General features: G+C 39.4%; 1 protein-coding gene across 2 annotated transcripts in view; it reads left to right on the top strand.

The window, feature by feature from the left end:
- Window positions 1-26,368, top strand: part of CDC42SE2 (CDC42 small effector 2) — a 131,583-nt gene that overhangs the window by 20,625 nt on the left and 84,590 nt on the right. For both annotated transcript variants that reach the window (XM_066272231.1, XM_066272232.1), the window contains exon 2: window positions 12,343-12,483. The gene's annotated coding sequence lies outside the window, so the exon portion shown is untranslated. The remainder of the gene's footprint in view (window positions 1-12,342; window positions 12,484-26,368) is intronic.

Below are 26,368 nucleotides of genomic sequence, written 5' to 3'. Positions count from 1 at the left end.
TGGATGGGAGCTGGTTGCGCGTTGAATCAACCTTGTGATTAGGAGGCTGAAGGTTGACTTACTTGCCAGTTGTCAATGCTTTGATGGACTCACAGCTTTGTAATGAAGCCTTCATAAAAACCTGAAGGACAGGGTTTGGAGAGCTGGCTTGGGTGATTTCCTGGAGGTACTGGGAAAGCATGGAAGAACTGTCTCTTTCTCCATTCTTGCTCTGTGCACCTCTTTTACCTAGCTGTGCCTGAGTTACATCATTTTATAATAAACTAATAATTGAGTTAAGTAAGATGTTTCTTAGAGTTTTCTTATGTGCTTTAGCAAATTAATCCAGCCAGAGGGGAGGACATCGTGGGAACTCAGGAATCAGAGATAACCTGGATTTATGATTGGCCTTTGAAAGGGAAGTGAGGTAGTCTTGTAAATCCCCCTTAACCTGTGGGATCTGGCACTATCTAAATAGATAGTGTCAGAATTAAGATGAATTATAGGACACCCAGAGAATCCCCCATATTGGAATTATTGTCAAAATCGTAATTCACATATCTAAAACATGTCAGTTGTGCAACAGTTACCATTATCTAGTTTTAGAATATTTTCATTACCCCCAAAATAGATCAGCAGTCATTCCACATTTCTCTCTCCTCCCACCCTCCGCCCTGGCAACCACTAATCTATTTTCTGTCTTTCTGGTTTGCCTCTTGCGCATTTTATATAAATGGGGTCATATATTATGTGGCCTTTTGTGAGTGGCTTTTTTCACTTAGCATAATGTTTTGAGGTTCATCTTTGTTGTAGTAGGGTAGGTATCAGCACTTCATTCTCTGTTGTGGCTGAATATTGTTCAGTTGTATGAATATAACACATTTTACTTACCCATTCATCAGTTTATGGATATTTGGTTTGTTTCCACATTTTGGCTATTAAGAATAGTGCTGCTGCCCTGGCTGGATAGCTCAGTTGGTTAGAGCATCGTCCGGAAGCACAGAGATTGCAGGTTAGATCTCTGGTCAGGCACATACAGGAACAGATTGATGTTCCGGTCTCTTCCTTCTCTCTCCTTCTCTTTCTAAAATCAATAAATAATAATAATGAAAAAAATAGTGCTGCTGTAAATTCATGTACAACTTTGTTTGGATGCATGTTTTAATTTATCTTAGGTATATATATCTGTAAGTGGATCTGCTATACTGTCTTACAAAGTGGCTGGACCATTTTACATTTCAACCCGCAGTACAGGGAGTACGTGGCCTTTTGTAATCAGCATTTTTCACTTAGCATGTTTTCAGGGTTTATCCATATCGTAGCATGTATTAATACTCATTCTATTTTTTTTTTTTTTTGTATTTTTCCGAAGTTGGAAACGGGGAGGCAGTCAGACTCCTGCATGCGCCCGACCAGGATCCACCCGGCATGCCCACCAGGGGGCGATGCTCTGCCGCAATCAGAGCCATTCTAGCGCCTGAGGCAGAGGCCACAGAGCCTTCCTCAGTGCTTGGGCAAACTTTGCTCCATTGGAGCCTTGGCTGCGGGAGGGGAAGAGAGAGACAGAGAGGAAGGAGAAGGGGAGGGATGGAGAAGCAGATGGGCGCTTCTCCTGTGTGCCCTGGCTGGGAATTGAACCCTGGACTCCTGCACGCCAGGCTGACGCTCTACCACTGAGCCAACCAGCCAGGGCCTTCATTCTTTTTAATAACTGAATAATATTTGGTTATATGAATATACCATGCTATGTTTATCCTTAAAAAAAGCTTTCTGTCCAAAAACAGTGAAGCATTATTTGTATTAAAGAACAATTTAAATTTTTAAATTTTTCAGTAAAGAGGAATTATTAGATTAGGTGTTTCAGTATGTAATATCTATTAGTAATTTGTTATGGAGTGTTTTCAGGAGAAAGTTGGTCTCAGTGCTAAAGTAGGGTACAAAATAGTATATGTATAATTGTTACTCCAGTATATGTGGTTTTGGGGGGGGGTGAGTGTCAACTTTTAAAAACATCCTTTTTTTCATACTTTTCACAACAAATATTTTATAATTAGAGCCGGAGTCAGAGGACCATCACTGGACTAATATATAGAAAACATTAAGACCACAGCTGAGAGGACAGGAAACTGAAGTGGGGAACAAGTCATTGGATACTGAATCTGGTGCCCTGACTTGTTTGTAACGACCCTTCCAACACAAAGCCAAAATCCTATTTTGATTGGGTAATGGATTATAGTGATCATGATTATAACATTTAGCTTCATATGACTTTTTTCACTTTCCTAATTAAATGGAAGCTGTATTAATTTTCTAGGGCTGCCACAATGAAATGCCATAAGCAGGAACTTATTCTCACAGTTTTGTAGGCTAGAAATCCAAGTCAGGGCATGCTCCCCTTGAAACCGGTAAGGGAATAAATTATTCTTTGCCTCTTCCTAGCTGCTGGTGGTTTGTTGGCAATCTTAGGTGTTCTCATTTCTAGTTGTGCAGCTGGTTAACTCCAGTCTCTGCCTTCATTGTCACTTGGAGTTCTGTTTGTCTTTTTTTTTTTTTTTAATTGATTTTAGTGAGGAAGTGAGAGAGGTAGAGAGACAGAAAAATTGATCTACTCTTGTATGTGCCCTGACTGGGGTCGAACTGGCAACCTCTGTGTTTCGAGTCGATGCTCTAACCAATTGAGCTAATTGTCTAGGATGAGTTCTGTTTGTCTTTATGTCTTCACATGGCTGACTTTTTACAAGGACGCCAATTATATTGGATTAGAGGCCCACTCCACTCCATTTTAACCTCTTTTTAACTGATTATATTTGTAACAATTCTTATTTCCAATAAGGTCACATTCAGAGGTTCTAAGGTTCAGACTTCAACATATCTTTTTAGTGGGTTATGAAGACAAAAGGGACACAATTCAAACCATAACAGGCTTTCTAGTTTTAAGTTGCTTCCCTGTTCTAGCCTTCTGTATGTGTAGTAGTATTTTGGAAATTTGTGTGGAAAGATGAATAATGCTTTAAAAGTTTATTTTTAAAGACTTATAAAAGTTTTTTCTAAAAAAGCTATCCTCTTAAGATTAGGAAAAGACACCATAAAAAAAATTTTCTCTATGGGGTGTAAAGATTATCCCATCTCTGGGACATAAAAGTGAAACTAAGAGACATTGATAAGAATGTGGTGGTGGGGGGGAGGGGGAGGGAAAGGGGGAGGGGGAGGGGCACAAAGAAAACTAGATAGAAGGTGACAGAGGACAATCTGACTTTGGGTGATGAGTATGCAACATAAGTGAACGATAAGAGAACCTGGAGTTGTTATCTTTGAATATATGTATCCTGATTTATTGATGTCGCCCCATTAAAAATAAAATTATTAAAAAAAAACTATCTCATCTCCCTGAATAAAATCAAATTTAAAAGTGTAGCATATTTATTAAAACTGTTTTAATGAAAATAAAATATAGTTTAAGTGTTGTAAAAGTATAGAGGTTTGTAAAGCCAGGAGCTACGGCCAGGGCCACCATCAGAGCAGCCTGGTCCATGCAGGTTCGCATTGGATTCGGACAGTCGGCAAAGAAACAGCGGAGCCAAAAACTGGTGGGCCATAGTCTTTAATTCTAGCTTTGCACCCGGCGGGCAAGTAAAAATACACACTGGGCTCCAAAACCCAGTCACATTCAGTGCTCACAAAGCTACTGACTTATCCGAGTTTCCTAGAATCAAAGGTTTCTAGCTCACCAGACTTATTCACCTCTGTTCCCCATCTCCTTTCCTTATCCCAGATACAAACTCTACACAAACTGGCATCTCACTCAGCACTCCGCCATCTTGGCTGCTTCTCCTGGCCTCCTCCACGTGGCCTTACTCTGCTCTCCTCTGCTCTCTCTTCTAATCTCAGGAACCAAGAGCCCAAACTCCGGTTTTGCCCCCACTTTATACTGTAGCTTCACAACCTCTAATCCAATATACAAAGTAGGGAAGTCTCTAATACAAAGTCACTTCTCTGAGGCATGATTGGATTGTACCACCCCTCATCAAAAAGGGTGGGAAAGGCTTAATCCCAAAACCAAGCCTCATGCTACAACAATTCTCAACACACATTAATATCACCTGGGCAACGGCCTCTTTAACAAAGTGAGCATAATACATTTTATCTGCCCAACAAGGTTATAAATAGTGAGTTAAAGATGACAGAGACTAAGTTTTAGACATTTTTATGTGCTTTTTACAAGAATCACACTATGAGGATAGATACCTTACTTTTTTTTTTTGCATTTTTGTTTTCACTCGTGCAAAGTAGCTTCCTTCCAGAGCAGTTTAACCTCAACATAAAATCGAATATGATAGCAGAGAAGACAGAGTTTTTATTTAGTCCCATTGTTCTCAGTGATTTATCTTTCTGTACCCATGGCCACTGTAATTCTGTAAATCATTGGGAAACCTTTTTAAATTCCTTGTTTTTTCTTTTTCCTCCTGGTGAAATCAGAAACCAAATGTTTGTTAGTTTACTTAGTCTTTTAAAAAATACTACATCCTCAATAAGCCTTATTGATACCACTTTCCCCTTTGAGAAATCAGCATTCTATCTGAATGGAACACAAATTGGCATCTGGGTTTCTTTCTGGCTTTCGTACAGGGTCAAATGAGGAAATTCTTTGCTTTCAATCTGATTGAAAATAATTTTTTTTTCTTTAGAAAATTTATTAATATAAAAAATGTAGGCTTTGGCTGGGTTGCTTAGTTGGTTAGAATGTTGTCCTGACTTGCCGAGGTTGGGGGTTTGATCTCTAGTCAGCTCAAGTACAAGAGTCAATCAACGACAGCATGAATAAGTGGCACAACAAATTGATCTCTCTCTCCCTTCTCTCATTTGCTTCCCTTCTCTTCCCCCATCCTCTTTTTCTAAAAATCAGTAAATTACCATATTTTTCACTCCATAAAATGAATCCCCCCCTCTTCCCAAAGTGGAGGGTAAATGCCCGTGCATCTTATGGAGTGAATGTTCTTTTTTTTTTCTTTTTTCTTTTTTTTAGCTACTGCAGGTTCCTGGACAACTAGAAGAGTATTTGAACATTAAAGTCTCTTCTCATGTGTTAATAACAGTGCTAATGGTTGTTAATGCTGCTATTGAGTTTACATTGCTGAAATATTACTGTGGTATATTTTATTAAATATTTTAACACACCATTTGGTTCAGAATATTTTTTTTCATATTTTTCTCCTGAAAACCCTAGGTGCATCTAATGGTCAGGTGCATCTTACGGATCTAAAAATACAGAAAAAAAAAAGAAAAATATAATGTATTTATCTTAAATTGAGTAATTCCTCTGATTTCTTTGTAAAACAGGCAGTTAAATCTTGCATTTTAGGAAGTTGCACTTATTTTTAGGGTGGCCTAGGGTAATGTGCTATAATATCTGAAGAATTAAGTATTGTAGTGGTTCAAAGTTTGTGTGTCTGGTGCTTTGTAAGACAAAACTAAAAAATATCAGAGTTTGGAGTAGGAAAGGCTTATTGATCTGAAGATGCTAACTGATAAGATGGCGGACCTAATCCTCAAATCCATTTTAAGAAAGTACAGAGTTCAGGCTTCTATTGGATCAGGAAGGGGGAACTGGGATGGACTCTTTTTGCAAAACTCAAGCGACAAGCAGAATTCCTTTAATGATTAGCATGTATATATGCAAGACAAAGCAAGAGCTACTCTCCTGAAGACCATGGGAAGGAAGCAGGCTTGAACAAGATGGAGCCAGAGAGACTGAGCATTTCTTATGTTATAATAGAACCTTAGAATTCATTTGGATTGTAGATATTGTCTAGTCCCATGTTCTATCAAATGTAGGAATTTTTTAGTGTTCCTGGTCTTTAAAATCTCTAGTAACTACGAATTCACCGCTTTCTCTAGACAACTCACTGTCTTTAGGGGGAGCATTTATACATTTTAGATGGTTTTTCTTTTCTTTTTTTTTTTTTTTTAAAGAAGAAGAAGGAAGAGAGATGGGAAAGATATGGGAAGCTTGAACTTGTAGTTGCAGCACTTTAGTTGTTCATTGATTGCTTCTCATAAGTGCCTTGACCAGGGGGCTCCAGCTGAGCCAACAACCTTTGGACTCAAGCCAGAGACCTTGGGGTCATGTTGATGATCCCGTGTTCAAGCCAGCCACCTCCAGGTTTCAAACTTGGGTCCTCAGCATCCTAGGTTGACGCGCTCTCCACTGCACCACCACCGGTCAGGCTGGTGTTTCTTTTTTTAAACTAAAAATTGCCTTTCTGGAACTTTTACCTAGTGATTTTGGTCTCACCCTCTATGACAGTCTGCAGTAAGCCTGCTTCGCATTCACATTCTTGTATTCTAAGTCCTGCGCCTGTTTGAATTCTGTCATACCTTTCCCTCTGCTTTTTGCTAGGCTAGATCTCTCCAGTTTCCTTAACTTTTGCTTATGTGACAATTTTCAGGCATGATTTTTCTGCTTTCCCTTCTCTGGATGAATCCTAGTTTATTAATGTCTCAAGATATAGTACTCAAAATGGGATACCATTTTCCTGAATTTTTGAATCTGAAACTCAGGGCCTAAGATTGCCCCATGATTCAGAGGTGCAGCCAGGAGTAAGGATAGCTGGAGACTGTGTGTGTGTGTGTGTGTGTGTGTCTGTGTGTGTGTGTGTAAGGGGGATGGTGAGTTGGAAAGCAAAGAGGTAATGCCACTAAAAGGGGAATAAGATACCATTTAAAAGGATGAAGAACTAAATAGAGGGATGAAACCATGTCAACACAATAAATTAAGATTAAAAATTAAAAAAATATAAAAAAACCTATTTATTGGTCATTTTAATAAAAGAACCAAGTAGAGGGAAAATCTTGGAAATGTTTCAGTTATAAATTAGGATGACTTATCTACACTGGGGCATATTGACATAGAAGGAGAAATGGCTATAATATGTTATTGCATTGTGAAAACATGCATAATCTGGAACTCTCACGAAGACAAGTGGTCACTCTAGTCATAATGTACTTTTTTCACTAATAATGTAATAAAATAGTATTAGTTTTTAGACCATGTGCCAAGTATTGTACTAAGTAAATGCTTTATATATCTTACTACATTCTTACAATATTCTGTGAGATAGATAGCATTGTGTTCATTTATCTTTGATGAAAGAAACCAAATCTCAGGGAGGTAAAATATCTTGCCTGCAATTCTCCATGGCAGTCAGAATCAGAAAGAATAAAATAGGCTAATCTTAGTGCCACAGTCACATAACTTTGACCATAAACAAATTCAAGTAAATTCTTAAACACTACATTGTACTGCAGTTACTATGAGAATATGTATTTAAGAATGTTCTCTTAATATATATTAAGAAAATTATTATCACAGTGTTACATCATATATTAAACTCTATTCCCCTTTAGATAGCCATACTTCTGAAGGCTACTTTGTGCCATACCATGTTCTAGGGCTTTTACATGTATTAACCTAATTTAAATTTACAATGACCTTATGAATTATTTCCATTTTACAATTTAGGAAAGTGAGGTGTAATGAATAATGTCTAACGTCAACACATCTAATGAGTGTTTTCTTGACTCCTATCCCTATCCTGTGCTGCCTCCTCTAGCCCATTTTCTTTGTGTGGACATGTGTTTTCATTACTCTTGGGACTGGGTTTGTTTGGGTTCCTGATAATGATTTAAAGTTTATGTGCCTCACTTTTGAAAGACCAAAACTCAAAACATCACGGTTTGGAGCAAGGAAAGGTTTATTGATCGAGAAGTTGCCACCCGAGACTGGGAGCCCTAGTAATTTCTCAAATCTGTTTTAGGAAAGCAGAGTTCAGGCTCCTTTTGGGTAAGGGGCAGGGGAAATGGGGGGCAGTCAGCAGAACAGCTTTCTATCACTAGAGATTGTAGAACTTTATTTTATTTTTTAAAGATTTTACTTAATGATTTTAGGGAGAGGATAGGAGAGAGAAAGGCAGGGGGAGGAGCTGGAAGCATCAACTGGTGGAAGTTGCTTCTCATATGTTCCTTGACTGGCAAACCTGCAGTTTTGAACTAGCAACCTCAGCATTCCAGGTCAGTCAATGCCTTATCCATCACACCCATCAGGTGAGATTGTAGAATTTTACATAAATGGATTCTACATTATATACAGTGTGTCCATAAAGTCATGGTGCACTTTTGACCGGTCACAGGAAAGCAACAAAAGACGATAGCAATGTGAAATCTGCACCAAATAAAAGGAAAACCCTCCCAGTTTCTGTAGGATGATGTGGCAGCATGTGCGCATGCACAGATGATGATGTAACACCATGTATACAGCGGAGCAGCCCACAGCCATGCCAGTCGAGATGTGGACGGTACAGAGGAAAGTTAAGTGTGTTCTGTGGCTCGCTAAATTCAAATCCTTGACCAAAGTGCAACGTGAATATTGGTGCATTTATAACGAAGCGCCACCACATAGGAATAACATTCCTCGGTGGGATAAGCAGTTGAAGGAAACTGGCAGTTTGGTGGAGAAACCCTGTTCTGGTAGGCCATCAGTCAGTGACGAGTCTATAGAGGCTATACGGGGTAGCTACCTAAGGAGCCCTAAAAAATCTGTGTGTGAGCCCCCATCGAACTGCACTGAATAGGTATGAAACTGGGAGAGTTTTCCTTTTATTTGGTGCAGATTTCACATTTCTATCATCTTTTGTTGCTTTCCTATGACTGGTCAAAAGTGCACCATGACTTTATGGACACATTGTACTTGGTGTGGCTTCTTAGAAAAATTATTTTGAGATTCAACCATGTTGATAAACATATAGTAGTTCATTATTTTTTTATTGCAAGTTGCAATACACCAAGTGACTATACAATAATCCCCTGACTGTGTTTTCACTATCTGCAGGGTTTTTTTTGTTGGTTTTTTTTTTGCATTTTTCTGAAGCTGGAAACAGGGAGAGACAGTCAGACAGACGCCCGCATGCGCCCGACCGGGATCCACCCGGCACGCCCACCATGGGGCGAAGCTCTGCCCACCAGGGGGCGATGCTCTGCCCATCCTGGGCATCACCATGTTGCGACCAGAGCCACTCTAGCGCCTGAGGCAGAGGCCACAGAGCCATCCCCAGCGCCCGGGCCATCTTTGCTCCAATGGAGCCTTGGCTGCGGGAGGGGAAGAGAGAGAGAGGAAGGCGCGGCGGAGGGGTGGAGAAGCAAATCTGCGCTTCTCCTATGTGCCCTAGCCAGGAATCGAACCCGGGTCCTCCGCACGCTAGGCCGACGCTCTACCGCTGAGCCAACTGGCCAGGGCCTATCTGCAGTTTTTTAGTCACGTTTGGTCATGGTCCGAAAATATTAAGTGAACAATTCCAGCAATAAGCAAATCATACGTCTAAAATTGAGCTCCACTGGTCTGTGGTGGCTCAGTGGATAGAATGTTGACCTGGAACGCTGAGATTGCTGGTTCAAAACCCTGGGCTTGCCCAGTCAAGGCACATATGGCAAGCAGTGATCAACTAAAGTGAAGCAGCTATGAGTTGATAGTTCTTGCTCCCCCCTCTCTCTGTAAAATCAAGAAATAAAATAAAGTTAAAATAATATTTAACTCCATTTTAAGTATGATGAAACTTGTGCTGTCCCACTTTGTCCTGGGGACGTGAATCATCCCTTTGTCCACAGTATCCACACTATGTGTGCTACCCATCACTTTAGTAGCACATTGACTGTTACAGTATTGCAGTGCTTGTGTTCAGGTCACTGTTATTTTACTTAGTGCCACAGTTACATAACTTTTATTACAGTATATTGATATAATTGTTCTATTTTAATATGTATTATCCCCCATAGATAATGACTACTGAACCAATCTTTACTGATTTACTTGTTGATGGACAGTGAGTTGTTTTATTGTTAGTTACTATTGTTAATTGCTTACTGTGCCTATTTTATGTTAAACCTTGTCATAGGTATGTATGTATAGGAAAAGGCATGGATTATATAGGGTTCACTACTGTCTGGTTTCAAGCATCCACTGAGGGTCTTGGAAGGTGTCCCCCATGGATAAGGGAAGGTTAGTGTACTATCTTTTATTGATTCACCTGTTGATAGTTGGGTTGTATCCAGTTTTTGGTAACTACAGATAAAGCTGCTATAAACAGTTTCATTTCTCTTCCGTAAATACCTAGGAATGGATTGGCTGGGTTGTATGGTAAGTATATGTTTAAATTTGTTTTTTTAAACTGCCAACCTGTATTCTAAAGTGGTTTTACTATTTCACATTCTCACCAGCAACATAAGAAAGAGAACTCCAATTGCTCCATATCCTTGCTAACACTTGTATTTCCCTAGTGGGCATATTTTCATATGCTTATTTGCTGCTGTGTATCATTGGTGAGGAGTATATTCAGATCACTTGTCCCTGTTTTAAATTGGGTTTTCCATTACTGAGTTTTGAGAATTCTTTGTATATTTGGATATCAGTTCATTTTCAGATCATGTGATTTGCATATATTTTCTTCTAGTATGTGGCTTTCATTCTGTTAACACAGTAGATGTTAGTTAGCAATTTTGATGAAATCCTATTTATCACTTTGGTCTTTTATGTATCATGCTTTTGTGTTGTATCTAAGAAACCTTTGTCTAAGCCAAGGCTAAAAATATCTTCCCCTGTGTTTTCTTCATGAATTTTTATGGTTTTAGGTTTTACTTTTAGGTTTGTGGTCCATTTGGGGTTAATTTTTGTGTTCGTTACAAGGTAGAAGCTATCTACTCATTTCAGCTGCATTTGTTCAAAGACTGTCCTTTGCCCACTGACTTGTCTTTGCACCTTTGTGGAGAATCATTTGACCAAATACAGCCAGGAATATTGAATCCGCTGCTGTTTGAACCTAATGCATCTCTCCATTTATTTGCCGCCTTTGTACATTAAGTGACAATTTATTTCTAATTATGTCATTTTCTGATGACACCGTAAGTAACTTTTAAATTTTAGTTTAATTGTTCTTTGAACAATCGTTTTACACAGTTTTTGAGCATTGGTCTTATAAATCCTGTAAACTTCCTAAACTCACTTATTAGTTGTAGTCTTCCTGCTTTTCTAACTTCATTTTTAGATTAAGCATAGTGCCCTGGTTCATTTTGAGATTAAATTTGAAGAAATATGTAAGTTTATAAAACATAGTGCATCAGCACCTTGCCAGGAGTAATGTGTGGCATCACCATTTTGTCTTTTTTTTTGATGAAATACACTCCTCATAAAATGGAACCTTGACATGTCAAGCTATTTTATCAACTTTATTTAAATAGTTGAATTTATAGGCAGTTTTAGGAAAGTAATTAATTCTGAGATTGCTGTGCTTATCTTTTATTTTTATGGTTCTAAGAATCCATTTGAATGATGTGTTTTAGAAAACAAGCCGCCTTGGAGATGATGGGAGGATGTGGGCAGTGTCTGATAGGTCCTCTAGGATGAGAGACTGGGCACTGGTTACTTAGCTCATTGTGTGTACTGAGAGTTCTAGGAAGCAGTGGATTAAGGATTATTAATTCAACTTGGACATAACAGATTTTGGACCTCTTTGTTGATTGTGTTAAATGCTTATATGTTTATTTGAGGCTTGTAAATGAAATACATCTTAGGTTAAAAACAGGTGAAGTCACACAGCTAGTCATGTGTAAAATTAGAGCTCAAACCCAGGGCCTGCTGTTATCTCCATGCTGTGTTGTATCCTCAAGGCAAAAAACATGCTTGACTTTGATAGTAAGAAACGTTACCTGTGAGCCGTTATGAATAAATAGCAGAGTTTGTAAGCTCAAATGCCAAGAGGGCCAGGCAGATAACAGAACCAGGTCATGTAGGAGAGAGTGATGACATCTGTGGAGCACTGCAGAGCCATATCCCATCGGAAGGGTTAGCTGCTCATCAGCTCCAGTAGATCATTACCATGTGTGAGTGTGAGCCCCGTGTTGCCCAATCTCCTGATTTTTTCCCTAGAGATGTCAGAAATCATGACTTTTTTGTTGTTTTTTGATACATAAATGTAGGCAGCTTTTTTTTTTTTTAACACACTGCGTAGGCCAGCTTTGTGTGGGTCCACTAAACAAGCATGTGTTGGATTCTGCCCAGTGGGCAATCTTTGGTACATGTTGAACCTGGTATACTGTGGACACTATAATAAATTTATATGATGAGAACAGGGTGGTAACTGTAGTAAGAACTGTACATTATGACCTTTGAAATACGGATTGCTTAGTTTGAAAGTGGTGCTTAGTGAACCTGGTGTTTAAGTTCAGTTTTCATATGAATCAGTTAATTATAGATGGGGGAGGGGGAAATTTCTCCCTGCAATTTTTGGCCTTCTAATTGTGCGCTTTTTTTTTTTGCAGATAGGGCCAGTTGTGTGTGGATTTTTGAGTGACACTTCAACCCAAGTGAGAAGAAACCTTCAAGGAACAACTGCTGACAGTGAGTCTGCAGTCATCTCTAGGTATAATATGGACTGTTTCAACCCAGAGAGAGCTGAGTGGGTGAGTATTGACAAGGAGTGGTGAGTCTGAATATCCTCACTGATTCTTAGATTCTCTCCTTAAAAAGAGACTATTCCTCCTCCATTCTTAGCATTTACTGTTTAGTAAATCGACTTTTATATGAGAATGGCAGCAATCCGTTTTAAGAGAATTCTTTGTCCCTAACAGCATGTTTCCTGTATAATTGCAGTTTCACTTTCTTCTTCAGTTAGAAACACCCCTTCCTTTGCCTCTGTGTTTCACTTCCTTATTTCTTTTACCCATCAAATCATATGATCCTCCAGGGCCTGTCTTCCTTGAACATTCAGACAATACTGAAGTTACCAGTTATCCACTCTGATCTTCATTATGGTAGTTCTCATTGCCTTTGGAAGTGATGGTTTTAGGAATGGGCATGAGACCCAGGTTTAGTCAATGGAAAATAAAAGAGAAGTCTGAAGGAGGCTTCTGGGAAAGGATTTTTCACTTTTGAGAAAGAAGAGATGGTTCCTCTTCTCCCTAGAGATTGATTTTTCTGATTTTAACATCTGTAACTGCTGTATTTATCTTGGTTAGTAGCCTGAAGGTGATGCCTTTCCATAAAGAGGGCAGAGGCAAGAGAATTGCAGAGACTAGAACTGGAATGCCATTTAGTAAAACTTCCCTAATTGTGCATTTCTTGTTATGTGAGAAAATGTCCTTATTGTTTAAGCAGTTTTGTCCTTCGATGCTCTGTTCCTTGTGTGGAAAATATCCTGATTCATCTGTTTCTCCCCTTTCTGATTACCCACTGTCTTTTCGTGTCTCTTGCATTTCTACTTATGTTCTGTGCTGTATGGTAATGTATGTTTGTGTATGTTGCCTTTGTAGCACATTATACAGTTTGTGAAGTAATGGGCTATGTTTATATCCTTATTGTTCTTTTTTTTTTTTTCATTATACAGAGGGGAGAGAGAGTGAGAGAGAGAGAGAGAGAGAGAGAGAGAGAGAAGGGGAGAGGAACAGGAAGCATCAACTCCCATATGTACCTTGACCAGGCAAGCCCAGGGTTTCGAACCGGCAACCTCAGCGTTTCCAGGTTGACACTTTATCCACTGCGCCACCACAGGTCAGGCTTTTTTTTTTTATTATTTATTCATTATAGAGAGGGGAGAGAGAGTGAGAGATTTTTTTTTTTATTATTCATTTTTAGAGAGGGGAGAGAGAGAGACAGAGAAGGAGAGAGAGAGAGAGAAGGGGGGAGGAGCTGGAAGCATCAACTCCCATATGTGCCTTGACCAGGCAAGCCCAGGGTTTCGAACCGGCAACCTCAGCATTTCCAGGTCAACACTTTATCTACTGCGCCACCACAGGTCAGGCCTTATTGTTCTAACACTAGTACTTTCTTAATAAACCCACCAGTGTACATATACTGAATTGAATTATTTGAACAGTATTTGAAAACCGTTCATATACTTGAATAATTACGATTTTTTCTTCAATTCACATTCTTTTCTTTAACTGCATTGGTTCCCTCTAGGTTAATGAATGTAGTTTGGCTTTTGGTTTAAGATGACTAGTGTGTAACCCATTTTCAAGTGGTTAGTTCTACTTTGAAAATGTTGCTTGAATTTAAGCTTTTGTGTTTGTTCAACTTTACAGTGAAAATCAGCTCCTGTCCTTTGTATCTTGAGTATTGGCTTTCAATCTAATAAATTTACATTCTTCCCTATTGTAAAAACAATAGTTTACCTTCTATTTTCTGTGTTAATTATAGGAACGAGGGACATGAATAGGAAGAAGCATGATCAGGATTAATTTGTATGTTTGGCTTTGGAATGTTTGCTTACAGAAACCTCCCTAAAGTGTGCATCTCTGCTTTGTTCTTCAGACCTGTGTGTGTGGCGTGGTTGGGACGAGAGACTCGGACAGGACTTTTGCTGGTGTCTGGCGAGAGGGGTATTGAGTTACAGGATGGATGATATATAGTTGCTTGTATTTCAAACCTCTGTGAAACAAAACCTTTTTTTTAAATTTAAGACATCCATGTTCTGTCCTATCTTTTCTTTAAGTTGTGCTATTATAATTTTGAAAAAGTAGGATACGAGCCTCTTTTTCTTCCTGAAAAATCTATGGTGTCTTTTTTTCCTGTTAATCATAATCTGTGAATCATAAACCTGCATTGTAATCTGGTAGCATATTTTGAATCCTTCAAAAAGTGATTCATGTTCGAGGGAGGATTTAGTTTAGATTTGGTTTATTTTGAGAGAGAGAAAAAAGCATCAACTCATTGTGTCGTTTATTTGTGCCATTGACTGTTTTTCATATGTGCCCTGACTGGAGCTCAAACCAATGACCTCAGGGTCGAGTCCTGACCAGGGATCAAGCTGGTGATCCCGGGGTCGATCTGGTGACCCCAGGATCAGCAGCTCTGTAGTAGAGTTGGTGAGTCTGGGCTGAAACTGGTGACCTTTGTGTTCTGGGGTGACACACTATCCACTGTGCCACCAACCAGGGCTCTTCTTTTTTTTTTTTTTCCTTTATGGGTTGTGCTTAAAATCTGGTGGAAGAACTTTAAGAAGATGGAGAGTTGTATGATTGTTTGATTCATCAGTTTTAATTCTGTAATACCATTAGTTAGTCATATGAAAGGTTAAAATCACTAAGATCAGCTTTAATGAGTTTTTTTTAATAAAAATTATGAAGAGAGTGTAGAATGGAGCACTGTCTTAACCCAAGGCCATCGTGGCAAGAATGTGATCTAAGCCAGATTAATTAGAATGATCTTAGGACATTTGCTAGAAATGCTGGGATAAAGGCACTAATTTTTTTCCGCCTAATTTTAGCCTGAAAATGTACACTCATTAAATTCTGGCAGCCATCTTCTGGCTCAAAAGGAAAGCTATTGAATAAGAAGCCAACACAGGAGGAGTAGTGCAGAGGAAAACCACCTCCCTAGTTCTCTCAGTCAAGCTGCTGGATCAAGTCTTCCCCCAAGATAGTATATACCTCTAGACTTTTCAGTTACATGAGCAAATAAATTCATTATTTAATCCAGAGTTGGGAAGGTGGGAGGTAGGGGAGGTGGCAGAGGGTATGGAGGGGATAAATGTGATGGATGAAGACTTGATTTGGGGGGATGAACTCACAGTGCCGTTTATAGAGATGTGTTATACAATTGGGCACCTGATGCCTGTATAATTGTATTGACTAGTGTCACCCCAATAAATTCAATAAAGAAAAAAAAATATAAGCTTTCTAGACAAAAAAAAATAAAGGAGTTTGTCACCACCAAACCAGTATTACAATGAATGTTAATAGGTCTTTTTTAAGAAGAAGAAAAAAGATCAAAAGTATGAATAATAAAATTTCAAAAACTGTATATCAGTAGTTACTATAAATGCAAATGAATTAAATGCTCCAATCAAAAGACATAGGGTAACTGAGTAGAATAACAAGACAAGACCCATACATATGCTGCCTACAAGAGACTCACTTCAGATTCAAAGACACACACAGACTGAAATAAAGGAATGGAAAAAGATATTCCATGCAGATGGAAACGAAACATAAAAGAGCTGGGGTAGCAGTACTTATACCAGACAAAACAGGCTTTAAAACAAAGTCTATACAACAAAATAAAAAGGAGGACCCGGCAATTTCACTTTTGGGTATTTTTCCAAAGAAACCAAAAACAGTAAATTTAAAAGACAAATATATCCATATGTTTATTGCAGCATTATTTATAATAGCCAAAATATGGAAACCTTAGATGGTTGGATAAAGATGTGGTACAACGGAATATTACTGAGCTGTAAAAAGAGTGAAAATTTGCTATTTGCAACAACATGGATGAACCTAAAGCTGTTATGCTAATGAAATAAGACAGAGAAAGCTAACTACCATATAATTTCATTTACACCTGGACTCTAAAAAACAGAATAAACCAATAAATAAATTCATAAATACAGAGAACTAATGGTAGCCAGATGGGAGGATGGGAGGATGGATGGGTTGTGGAATGGGTGAAAAATGGGAAGAGATTAAGATGTGCAAATTGCTGGTTATGAAAGGTCACAGAGCTGTAAAGTACAGCACAGGGGACATGTATTATTTTATTAATAATAACTATGTATGGTGTCAGATGGGTGCTAGACTTATTGGGTGATCACTTTGTAAGTTACATAAATGTCTAATCACTGTTGTACACCTGAAACTAATATAATACTTTATGTCAAGTGTAATTAAAAAATAAATTATTTTTAAAAACAAAAATAAAATGCAGAGGTAGAATGGGATTCTATTCAAACATTGCCTGTGAGAGGCTTTGAGTGTGTCCTATCCTTACTTGTAATAGCTATAAGGTAGGAGCTTGGGAAATTTTCAGGAAATATAATTGGCATTAGTTCTTCAATTTAGCAGTATGATTCCAAATATCTGTTTTTATCTATAGCTAGGAACTATTTTATAAGTCCAGTAATTTCATAGTATAAGGGAATGGAAACAAATTTGGTTAATAGTCCTGATTGGAAGTATCTGGAAATAATTGCCACATTGAGGGGCTATGCTGTGCTTATGTAAATAGAATTGGTGGCCTTAATGTTGGTCCCAGTCAGCAGCCAGTCACAGTACAGATGATAATCCTCACCACAACAGCATTGTGGCAATTGCTGTACATCCTCACTGGAAAGACCATGTTTTCCGTGAAGAAATCATGAAAATAGCCCTTCTATAGTTTTGACTTGGGACTATTTTCTGTGCAGCTGAGAACATGCTCTGCTTGTTGAGCTATGTGGTCAGATGATGTGCTTTTATAAAGGAACCCATTTCTTTTTTGAGAAATAGTAATACTTAAGATATCTATTTTTATTTATTACCATTAAATAATGGTTTTGAAAACCTTTAATATAGGATGACCTCACTTAACGTCATAGATAGGTTATTGGAAAATGTGGCTAAACGAACCAGTGTATAATGAAACCAGTTTTACCACAGAATTGATACAAACAAGAGTTGTCAGATGTATTATCACAAAAACATCAGCAGACTTCTAAATAAAGACCCAAAACACTTCAAATAGTAAGCATTGAAATAAATGTAAGCTATACATACATTTAAGAAGGACTAATAAAAACAAGTAACATCATTATTTTTCAACCTGCTTTTAGTTCAGGATCATGGGTGGCCAGAGTCTCCTGGAAGCTCAGGGTGCACGGTGGGAACCCACCCTGGGCGGGCTGCCTTTCCATGGTAGGGTGCGTCACTCCCTCACGCAGACTGGGACAGTGTAACATGCACGTTCCCCTCACAAGCACATCTTCCACGTGGAGGAAACCTGCAGGCGCACAGGGGAATGTGCCAACTCCACTTAGACCTAGAGACAGTGGCTTTGGCCAGAAATCTGTTTTTTGGGGTTTGTTTTTTTTTAAACTCATTCATGATACGAAATGATGTTGAATGAAACTACGTTATTCGAGGACCTACTGCACATGTTCACCGAAAACTGCTATATTACAGGGAACAATATTAAATGAAATGTCTTGATCTTAGGTGGATATGGAAAATTTCCACCCAAGACCATATTCCCGTGGTTACCTCGCTTTTTCTGTAGTTCTCTTTAAAAATGATTGACCCATAAAACTCACTAAAAATTCAGTGTTGTCTGTATCTTTTGGGGTTTTAATTCTACACAAGAAAGAGTAGATACTGTTATATATTGACCACTACTTGTATGCCTAATTACTTACATTCTTAGAAATTCTAAGTTATAGTTATATTTCTCTGATTTCCTCAGATATTTCAAGCAGTTACTAAAGCAGATTTACCAGTAAAGCAAACAAATCTCCCTTAAAACTTAAGTAATTCTTAAAAATAATAAATTAAACTTACAAATTTAGCATATCAAATTTTTTTGCCTTTCACATATCTTAAGTAGAGCCTAAAATACCATTATAATAAGTTTAATAGCATGAAAGAATTAATACTTTAAGTTTTGGTTCACTTCATCATTTCTATATTGATTCTGTGTTTTCTGAGAATTAGAGTTTTATCTACACAAAAGGAAACAATTACTGTTTTAGGCCAGCTGAGGTAATTTGGTTAAATCATGACTGTGATGCTGATGTGAGCAAAGCAATTTGAGTCAAAACTATAGAATAAGAATGGATTTGGGGCAGAGAAACTTAAGACTTAGAGAGGGGTAGGAGCAAGATGTGCCTGCCAACACAGAGCTGGCCATTGATTCTTTTTTTAGGTTCAGGTTTTAGCTTGTCATTTAACAGGAGTTTGAGCTCTTTCCTCTCGGTTGGTGCATTATCTTAGGAGATTTAGAAAACCCCTGTCAAAATTTTAAATGCCTGTTCAAACTTAAATGTACAAACCCTTTGATCCATCGGTTTTACTTTTTGGAATTTATCCTACAGATAAAGTCAGTAGGTTTGGGTTTACTTCTTCATATTCCGCATGTGTGAATATTCAAGATTATTCTTTGTAGTATGTTTGTACAATAGTAAAAAAATTAGGAACAAGTCAGCTTTACATCTATTTGAAACTATATACCGCATTTTTCACTCCATAAGACGTACTTTTTTTCACCCCAAAAGTGGAGTGGAAAATGCCCGTGCATCTCATGGAGCAAAAGGTATGGTATTTTATTAAATATTTTAACCCACCATTTGGTTCAGAATATTTTTTTTCTTATTTTTCTCCTTAAAATCCTAACTGTCTTATGGAGCGAAAAATACGGTGGTTATATGATAAAAAATAGCCTTTAAAGATTGAGGGGAGGCAGTTTTTATTTTATTTTAGTTTTAATTCAGTGAGAGGAGGGGAGGCAGAGATAGACTCCCGCATGCACCCCGACCAAGATTCACCTGGCAAGCCCAGTAGGGGGAGATCCTCTGCCCATCTGGGGCATTGCTCTTTGCTTAACAACGGAGTTCTTCATAGCGCCTGAGGCAGAGGCCAAAGAACCATCCTCAGTGCCTGGGGCCAACTTGCTTCAATTGAGCCATGGCTGCAGGAAGGGGGGGTGGGGAGAAGTGAGAGCGGAAGGGGTGGAGAAACAGATGGATGCCTCTCCTGTGTGCCCTGATCAGAAAGCGAACCTGGGACATCTACACGCTGGGCTGATGCTCTACCACAGAGCCAACCAGCCAGGACCAGGAGTCAGTTTTTAAAAGTTAGAGGATATTAACCTGATTCCCAAGATATAAAGTTATGTGAAAAAGGGTTCTGCAAGTGTTGGTGTTTGGGAAGGGTGAGGGTTTGATACTCACTGAGTTTTGAGAAAAGATAATGAAATCCTTTATGTCCTTTTCCATAGACCTTCATTTCAAAGACTCATTTTAGTAAGAATTGGTTGAGCAGCTGCTGCCATGGCAACAGGCCTGGGAGAAAAGAATTAGCATTATTTCAGAAGTCAGGGTGGGGCCCTGCTCTCATGTGAGATGAGAATGAAACTGATAAAAATATAAAGCCATCAGTAGAAATAAGACCAGTACTTGGCAGAGTGAGTGTTGAAATTTTTCACACCATATTTTATTTAAAAAGTCCAAAAGCTTTAATAAGGTGTTTACTCAATAAGAGTAGTTACATTATATTCTTCTTCAGTGTAAAAAGTCTAAGCACTCTTGGATAATATCTAAAATGTAATTGTTGGCCTGTTCTTGGTGAAGTCTAGACATTTTCAAAACACATACTACTAACTTTGTCAGGTTTTTAAGAGAAGTTTTTAAGTTTTAATTATTTTAAAAAATAAGTGCTGATCATAGTTTTCATGTAAATTTCTCATGATTATTGGACTCTTTAGATGCCCTCAAATAATCAAATATGTTTAACAAACTTTTTCAACACCAACATGACTGTGTAATCCATCATTAAAACAATTTAATACCCTTATTGTTAGATATTTGGATTGTGTGTGGAATTTTCCTTCCTATGTGGCAATAAAACATTTTTGTGCATATAAGTATTTTGCTTTCTTTTTTTACCTTTTAAAATTATTTTTTTATTTAGTGAAAGAGACAAAGAGGGGGGCAAACTAGAAGAGAGATGAGAAACACCAACTCATTGTTGAGGCACTTTAGTTGTTCATTGATTGCTTCCTCATATGTGCCTTGACGAATGTGTGGGGTCCTTCAGCTGAGCCAGTGACACCTTGCTCAAGCCAGCGACCTTGGGCTTCAAGCCAGCAATGTATGGGGTCATGTCTATGATTCCACGCTCAAGACGTCAACCCTGCGCTCAAGCTGATGGGCCCACGCTCAATCTGGAGACCTCAGATTTTTTTTTTTTTTTTTTGTACCTTTCCAAAGCTGGAAACGGGAAGAGACAGTCAGACAGACTCCCGCATGCACCCAACCGGGATCCACCCAGCACGCCCACCAGGGGGCGACGCTCTGCCCCTCCGGGGCGTCGCTCTGTTGCGACCAGAGCCACTCTAGCGCCTGGGGCAGAGGCCAAGGAGCCATCCCCAGCGCCCGGGCCATCTTTGCTCCAATGGAGCCTCAGCTGCGGGAGGGGAAGAGAGAGACAGAGAGGAAGGAGAGGGGGAGGGGTGGAGAAGCAGATGGGCGCTTCTCCTGTGTGCCCTGGCCAGGAATCGAACCCGGGACTTCTGCAAGCCAGGCCGACGCTCTACCACTGAGCCAACCGGCCAGGGCCTGGAGACCTCAGATTTTGAACCTGGGTCTTAAGCATCCCAGGTTGATGCTCTATCCTCTGCGTCACTGCCTTGTCAGGCTAGGTATTCTGCTTTCTTCTGGGTTACCCAGCATTACTTCTGGGTACTTTCAAATATGTTCTAAAAGTGCTACCAATTTACACAGTATTCTTAATTTTTCTAGAATAAGTTTTAGTCTTACATCTTATTTGACTCTTTGAGCCCTTAAATCTTGACCCCTTTTGTCATTAATTCTGGAGAAATTCTGTTTCTTGAAATGTTTATTTTTCTCTTGAAATATTTTATTTATTCCCTCCTTTTGGACCTCCTATTACCTGATGTTTCTGTTTATTTTTCATACTTACTGTTCTCACATGATTCATTCTCGTGGATTCTTGTGTGACTTCATAGCACTTAATCTCTCCGGTTGGTTCCTTGGTGTACATTCTTTTTTAGACCAGTTCAGTAATTCTGCTTCAAAAGATGTGAGAGGGTCAGTGTGTTGTCTTTGTTTTACAATAGTTTTATGTTCCAGATGTCTCTGTTTTGGTTACTATGCTAATGATCCCTTGGGAAGGGGATATTAGCCACTTAATCAAATACTGTAATGTGTATTAGGGAGTGGCCAACAGCCAGATCTTGGTTTGTGTCAGTCCAGGTGAGTTTAAAGAGGGAGGGCCTGATTCAGTCTCAAATTAGCCACCTGGCACTGCTGAGTTGCTGTTGAAGTTCTTCTCTTGGCTGCTGCTGCCTCAGGCAACTTCTGATCAGGGTTTGGTTTTTAAACTCTTAGAAATAAGTAATACTTATTCGAAGAGGTAGTTTCCTTAGATTGTAATTCACTACTAGCTCTTGGTGTTTTTGCAGGGTGAAGGGCTGGGAAGAGTGAATGTCAACTGGGTAGCTAGGCAGTTTGTACCTGTTTTTCTGAGCTTCTTCCTAAGGTCTTTTGTGCTGTCCTGATTTTGTCCTGCCGACTACATCCAGGCTGAAGGGAGAGGAAAGGACAGAATCTGTGCATGATCACAGCTATCTGCCTTTTAGCTCCTTCCTCTGCTGCCCTTTTCTCCGGGCCTGCAGGTTCCAGTCTCTCCTCAGTTCCTGTTTTATTATTTTATTCCTGGAATCCAGATTTACTTACCCCCTCCCCCTGCCCTAATCATCTTGATAGGAATTGGATGACCTCAATTGAGCCAATATAGTTATACAAAGATTCCCTTAGAGTACATCAAATTTTTAATCAAAATGTATAGCCATACAAAATATATGCAAACTATGAAAACAAACTACCTCAAACCTTAGTGGCTTAAAACAACTATTATCCTGTTATCTCGATTTTGAAGGTCAGGATTTCAGCAAGTCTTGGCAGTTCTCTCCTGCATGTGGCATCAGCAGATGCCATTGATCGTATTCAGAGAGCAGGTAGGCTAGAATAGAGGCTACTCGTGTGCCTGTACATGTAGTCTTTCCAACATGGTAGTCTTAGGGTAGTTGGACTTCTGAGCAGGAAGTTCAGGGCTTGTTATGCTCACTTCAGTTCCAAAACATACCGTCAGCCTCATTCTGTTGGGCAAGGAAGTCACTAAAGCTACCTGAATTCAGTGTAGGAATTCGTCTCTCTTTTGGAGGAATAACCAAGAATTTGTGGCCATTTTTAATGTATTGGAATTTTGTGTTGCTGATTTTAGGAGAATGTTATTAGAGGCTTGGCTCAGGAAATTTTTTCCTTATTTTCTCCCATTTAAAGGGAATTCTCTGGAATAGAGGGAACTTACGTATTTCTTTTTCAGCTTATCTTAAGGATACTTTTTCCTTCAGCAGTGGTTCTCAGCCAGGGGCAGTGGGTACACTCCTCCCAGGGGGCATTTGCAAGTTGCCTGGAGACAGTTTTAGTTGTCAATAACTAACTGGTGAGTGGGGTGCTATTTGCATTTACCAGGTAGGGACCAGGGATGCTGCTAAATATTCTACAATGAACAGGATGGTCTCCCCATAAGAATTTCTTGGCCCAGAAAGTTGATAGCGCAGAGCTAGAGAAACGACTCTGCTTTACAGTAATCCTGGATAGTTGGCATAATCCTCCTAAGAGAGAACTTCATTCCTTCGAGGTTACATAGACTAATGTCGCCTAATAAGTGGTAGCATATAGTTTTGAACAGAGGTCTTTCAGTGCTAAGTTTCATGTATTCCATAGTACTTATTTTTAATTCATTAAACTTCATTTTTTGCAAATACTGGCATATCAGGTGTTATCAGGATCTGTCTCATGGAGCTTACAGAAATCATCATGCCATAAATAATTATAATTTAAGGTAGCATTGAACTAGATGTTAAAAAAGAATATAGAGAAAATGGTCTGTCTCCAAGTTTCTTAATGTATCTGAGCTGTGGTTTCCTCATTTCCAAAATAAGGATTGTGAAAATTAAATGAGACAGTGTTTGTGAGAGTACGTGGTATAATGTGTGACTAGCAGGTAAATTCCCCCTCCCCTCCTCGTATAGGAGTTTACAGTTTAGTTGGACCTTTTTAAAATAATCTAGAGAAATTTTTATCACACACACACATCACACAAAAATAGAGTAGAGAATATTGAATTTCTCATTTCACCCACTATAATTTTTTATGGATCAGAAACAGTTCTTGTTCTTTGGTAACTGATTAGTATTTTCTGTTTCTGAAATCATTATAACATTGTTATCAAAGCTTTTTATTACTTCACGCTTTCCTTTGAGTATGACAATGAAGATCCTGTTTTAAACTGCATCAGACCCCACCCCAGACCTTTTGTAAAAAGCATATATAATCACTGAGGGTTGAAATGGTAGCCAGATTAATTGCTTTCAGTTCCTCAAGAGCTAAGTGGTCTCAGCTAGTTCTGTTTTCACATATCCTGCCTCCATAGACACAGTGCGATGTGACTGCTGGAAGTCTGGGTGACTGTTGTTTCAGTGGCACTTCAAGTTTTCCAGTAGAATGCCCTGTCTAGCACCATGAATATTCATAAGAACATCTGGACTGTGTAATAGAAGGGAGGCAGAGCCCCCATCCTGTTGGACGATGTAGTTGTGGAGAGACTTCATAGTTATAGGAAAAATCATTCCATCAGCATGTCTGAATAGGAAATTCTTGTCTTCTTTGCAAAAAAAAAAAAAAAAAAAAAGAGAATGATTGAAAACTCAGTATATGATATAGCATAAAAACATTAACTGGTGTTGATTTTTTTTTTATATATGTTCAGTTGGAGAATGGTAGCCTTTGTTGTGACAAATGCAAACATTCAGGACTCATTTTCCACCTTTTCATTGAGCCTTATACAACTTAACAGCTATTGTTTAAATAATGGACACTGTCTTATCTGCCTTAGGGGCTGAAGCAGGTGTAAATATATAGTAATATTTCCTCTTCAGCAGCTTAATGAATATGCCTGGAACTGTGGACTGCATACATTCCTAGCTCTCCTTGTCAGTCCTGGAACCCAAAATGAATGACCTCTTTAGAAAAATGAAATAGGTCACCCCACAGAAGGTGCATACTGTGTAGTTATATTAACTTAGTGAGTAGTAACTTTTAAAAATATTCTATTCTATTTGAGCAACTCTATAAGGCCAGTAGTCACCGCCATCATGGCCATACTCATGCAGGTTCTCATTAGATTCAGACAGATGGTAAAGAAACAATGGAGCCAAAAAATGGTGGGCCATTCCTTTATTCAAATCTCATACCGGTTGTTGAGCAAACACAGAGGGAAAAGCACTTCACTTTCACTCAGAGCTCACAAAGCTACTGACACATTCTCCAGTTCCAGAGCCAGGACTATCTTCTCCAGGTTTTCCTAGAATCAAAGGCCGGACCAGTCTCAGCAGAGCTTTCAAGAGCCCTCACCTCTGTTCCCCATCTCCTTTTCTCTGCTCTCACTTTGCAGAAAATGACTTCTCTCTCCCTGCCATCTTGGCTTCTTTTTCTTTTTCTCCTCTGTAAAGCCAGGGGCCAAAGCCACTGTCACTACAGCAGCCTGGCCCATGCAGGTTCGCATTGGATTCAGACAGTCGGTAAAGAAACAATGGAGCCAAAAACTGATGGGCTGTCATCTTTAATTCTAGCTTGCACCCGGCAGGCAAGTAAAAACACACACTGGGCTCCAAAACCACTCACATTCAGTGCTCACAAAGCTACTGACTTATCCAAGTTTTCTAGAATCAAAGGTTTCTAGCTCACCAGACTTATTCACCTCTGTTCCCCATCTCCTTCCTTATCCCAGATACAAACTCTGCACAAACTCTCTTCTCACTCAACACTCCGCCATCTTGGTTGCTTCTCCTGGCCACATGGCTTATTTCTGCTCTCCTCTCTGCTCTGCTCCTCTAAAGATAATCTCAGGAACCAAGAGCACAAGCTCCTATTCTGCCCCTATTTTATAGTGTAGAAATCCAAACCTTTAATCCAATATACAAAATAGGGAAGTCTCTAATACAAAGTCACTTATCTGAGGCATGATTGGATTGTACCACCCCACATCAAAAAGGGTGGGAAAGGCTTAATCCCAAAACCAAGCCCCAGGCTACAAGGATTCTCAACACACATTAATATCACCTGGACAACGGCCTCACGTGGGCAGCACCATCTTTAACAAAGTGAGCATAATACATTTTATCTGCCCAACATCCTCCTTCCTCTCCTTTTTAAAACTTTTCTGGAGTGAAAACCTCTCCTCCAGCATTATTAGCATAACAGTGGCCCTTCCCAATGCAGGAAGGTGATTAGCAATTTCACAGATCACATACCTGGCGCTGCCCAGCACCATTTTTAACAATAAAAGTGAGCAAACTCAGCCCTGGCTGGTTGGCTCAGTGGTAGAACGTCGGCCTGGCGTGTGGAAGTCCCGGGTTTGATTCCCAGCCAGGGCACACAGGAGAGGCGCCCATCTGCTTCTCCACCCCTCCCCCTCTCCTTCCTCTCTGTCTCTCTCTTCCCCTCCCCCAGCCAAGGTTCCATTGGAGCAAAAGATGGCCTGGGCGCTGGGGATGGCTCCAGGGCCTCTGCCCCAGGCGCTAGAGTGGCTCTGGTTGTAACAGAACGATGCCCTGGATGGGCGGAGCATCGCCCTCTGCTGGGCGTGCCAGGTGAATCCCGGTGGGGCGCATGCGGGAGTCTGTCTGACTGTCTCTCCCCCTTTCCAGCTTCAGAAAAATACAAAAAAAAAAAAGAAAAGTGAGCAAACTCAAAAACCACAAATTTTACAGATTCATTTGCCTACAAATTCCCTG

The sequence above is a fragment of the Saccopteryx bilineata genome, chromosome 4 (assembly GCF_036850765.1).
Source record: "Saccopteryx bilineata isolate mSacBil1 chromosome 4, mSacBil1_pri_phased_curated, whole genome shotgun sequence".
NCBI classification, from domain to species: Eukaryota; Metazoa; Chordata; class Mammalia; order Chiroptera; family Emballonuridae; genus Saccopteryx; species Saccopteryx bilineata.
This window is presented reverse-complemented; position numbering and strand designations above follow the sequence as displayed.